The sequence below is a fragment of the Nicotiana tomentosiformis genome, unplaced genomic scaffold (assembly GCF_000390325.3).
Source record: "Nicotiana tomentosiformis unplaced genomic scaffold, ASM39032v3 Un00002, whole genome shotgun sequence".
NCBI lineage: Eukaryota > Viridiplantae > Streptophyta > Magnoliopsida > Solanales > Solanaceae > Nicotiana > Nicotiana tomentosiformis.
In genome coordinates this window covers 2,149,159-2,153,105 of record NW_027174561.1, presented here as the reverse complement: position 1 = coordinate 2,153,105, position 3,947 = coordinate 2,149,159, and positions in this window count along the sequence as shown.

Here is a 3,947-nt window from a genome sequence, read left to right as displayed (position 1 = left end):
CAACACAATATTGCCTTGAAATTTCTACAGCACCTCTGGCAGTTAGGCTTGCAAGATCTGCAAATTCAGCCGCTGCTTGAGCAGCAGAGGTAGCATCCTTCAATTTCATGTTCCAATTCTGCCTGCCAGCAAAACAATTACCATTACCATCTCCAGGAAATGATTGCCCCTATTTTTCAAACTTTCATCCATGAAACCTAAATAGCATGAACCACCATCATCAACACAATATTGCCTTGAAGGTTCTACAACACCTCTGGCAGCTAGGCTTGCAAGTTCTGAAAACTCAGCCACTGCTTGAGCAGCAGAGGTAGCATCCTTAAATATCATGTTCCAATTCTGCCTGCCAACAGAAAAATTACCATTACCATCTCCAGGAAATGATTGCTCGTGTTCCAACCTTTAATCCTTGAAACCTAAGTGGCATGAACCACCATCATCAACACAATCTTGCCTTTAAAGTTCTACAACAACTCTAGCAGCTAGGCTTGCAAGTTCTGCAAACTCAGTCGTTACTTGAGCAGCAGAGGTAGCATCTGTAAATTTCATGTTCCAATTCTGCCTGCCAACAGACAATTTACCATCTCCAGGAAATGATTGCCCATGTTCCAACCTTTCATCCTAGAAACCTAAGTGGCATGAACCACCATCATCAACACAATATTGCCTTTAAAGTTCTACAACAGCTCTGGCAGCTAGGCTTGCATGTTCTGCAAACTCAGTCGCTGCTTGAGCAGCAGAGGTAGCATCCTTAAATTTCATGTTCCATTTCTACCTGCCAACGGAAAAATTACCATTACCATCTCCAGGAAATGATTGCCCATGTTCCAACCTTTCATCCTTGAAACCTAAGTTGAATGAACCACCATCATCAACACACTATTGCCTTTAAAGTTCTACAACAGCTCTGGTAGCTATGCTTGCATGTTCTGCAAACTCAGCCGCTGCTTGAGTAGCAGAGGTAGCATCCTTATATTTCATGTTCCAATTCTGCCTGCCAGCAGAAAAATTACAATTAAAATCTCCAGGAAATGATTGCCCATGTTCCAAACTTTCATCCATGAAACCTAAGTGGCATGAACCACCATCATCAACACAATATTGCCTTGAAAGTTCTACAACGGCTCTGGCAGCTAGGCTTCCAAGTTCTGCAAACTCAGTCGTTGCTTGAGCAGCAGAGGTAGCATCCGTAAATTTCATGTTCCAATTCTGCCTGCCAACAGAAAATTTACCATCTCCAGGAAATGATTGCCCATGTTCCAACCTTTCATCCTAGAAACCTAAGTGGCATGAACCACCATCATCAACACAATATTTCCTTGAAATTTCTACAACACCTGTGGCAGCTAGGCTTGCATGTTCTGCAAACTCACCCGTTGCTTGAGCAACAGAGGTAGCATCCTTAAATTTCTTGTTCCAATTCTGCCTGTCAACAGAAAATTTACCATTAACATCTCTATGAAATGATTGCCCATGTTCCAACCTTTCATCCTTGAAACCTAAGTGGCCTGAACCACAATCATCAGCACAATATTGCCTTGAAATTTCTACAACACCTCTGGCAGCTAGGCTTGCATGTTCTGCAAACTCAGCCATTGCTTGAGCAGTAGAGGTAGCATCCTTAAATTTCATGTTTCAATTCTGCTTGCCATCAGAAAAATTAACATCTCAAGGAAATGATTGCCCATGTTCACCCCTTTCATCCTTGAAACCTAAGTGGCATGAATCACCATCATCAACACAATATTGCCTTGAAAGTTCTACAGCACCTCTGGCAGCTAGGTTTGCATGTTCTGCAAACTCAGCCGCTGCTTGAGCAGCAGAGGTAGCATCCTTAAATTTCATGTTCCAATTATGCCTACCAATACAAAAATTACAATTACCATCTCCAGGAAATGATTGACCGTGTTCCAACCTCTCATCCTTGAAACCTAAGTGGCATGAACAACCATCATCAACACAATATTGCCTTGAAAGTTCTACAACAGCTCTGGCAGCTAGGCTTGCATGTTCCGCAAACTCAGCCACTGCTTGAGCATCAGAGGTAGCATCCTTAAATTTCATGTTCCAATTGTGCATGCCAACAAAATATTTACCATTACCATCTCGAGGAAATGATTGCCCATGTTCCAACCTTTCATCCTTGAAACCTAAGTGGCATGAACCACCAACATCAACACAATATTGCCTTGAAATTTCTACAGCACCTCTGGCAGTTAGGCTTGCAAGATCTGCAAATTCAGCCGCTGCTTGAGCAGCAGAGGTAGCATCCTTCAATTTCATGTTCCAATTCTGCCTGCCAGCAAAACAATTACCATTACCATCTCCAGGAAATGATTGCCCCTATTTTTCAAACTTTCATCCATGAAACCTAAATAGCATGAACCACCATCATCAACACAATATTGCCTTGAAGGTTCTACAACACCTCTGGCAGCTAGGCTTGCAAGTTCTGAAAACTCAGCCACTGCTTGAGCAGCAGAGGTAGCATCCTTAAATATCATGTTCCAATTCTGCCTGCCAACAGAAAAATTACCATTACCATCTCCAGGAAATGATTGCTCGTGTTCCAACCTTTAATCCTTGAAACCTAAGTGGCATGAACCACCATCATCAACACAATATTGCCTTTAAAGTTCTACAACAACTCTAGCAGCTAGGCTTGCAAGTTCTGCAAACTCAGTCGTTACTTGAGCAGCAGAGGTAGCATCTGTAAATTTCATGTTCCAATTCTGCCTGCCAACAGACAATTTACCATCTCCAGGAAATGATTGCCCATGTTCCAACCTTTCATCCTAGAAACCTAAGTGGCATGAACCACCATCATCAACACAATATTGCCTTTAAAGTTCTACAACAGCTCTGGCAGCTAGGCTTGCATGTTCTGCAAACTCAGTCGCTGCTTGAGCAGCAGAGGTAGCATCCTTAAATTTCATGTTCCATTTCTACCTGCCAACGGAAAAATTACCATTACCATCTCCAGGAAATGATTGCCCATGTTCCAACCTTTCATCCTTGAAACCTAAGTTGAATGAACCACCATCATCAACACACTATTGCCTTTAAAGTTCTACAACAGCTCTGGCAGCTATGCTTGCATGTTCTGCAAACTCAGCCGCTGCTTGAGTAGCAGAGGTAGCATCCTTAAATTTCATGTTCCAATTCTGCCTGCCAGCAGAAAAATTACAATTAAAATCTCCAGGAAATGATTGCCCATGTTCCAAACTTTCATCCATGAAACCTAAGTGGCATGAACCACCATCATCAACACAATATTGCCTTGAAAGTTCTACAACGGCTCTGGCAGCTAGGCTTCCAAGTTCTGCAAACTCAGTCGTTGCTTGAGCAGCAGAGGTAGCATCCGTAAATTTCATGTTCCAATTCTGCCTGCCAACAGAAAATTTACCATCTCCAGGAAATGATTGCCCATGTTCCAACCTTTCATCCTAGAAACCTAAGTGGCATGAACCACCATCATCAACACAATATTTCCTTGAAATTTCTACAACACCTGTGGCAGCTAGGCTTGCATGTTCTGCAAACTCACCCGTTGCTTGAGCAACAGAGGTAGCATCCTTAAATTTCTTGTTCCAATTCTGCCTGCCAACAGAAAATTTACCATTAACATCTCTATGAAATGATTGCCCATGTTCCAACCTTTCATCCTTGAAACCTAAGTGGCCTGAACCACAATCATCAGCACAATATTGCCTTGAAATTTCTACAACACCTCTGGCAGCTAGGCTTGCATGTTCTGCAAACTCAGCCATTGCTTGAGCAGTAGAGGTAGCATCCTTAAATTTCATGTTTCAATTCTGCTTGCCATCAGAAAAATTAACATCTCAAGGAAATGATTGCCCATGTTCACCCCTTTCATCCTTGAAACCTAAGTGGCATGAATCACCATCATCAACACAATATTGCCTTGAAAGTTCTACAGCACCTCT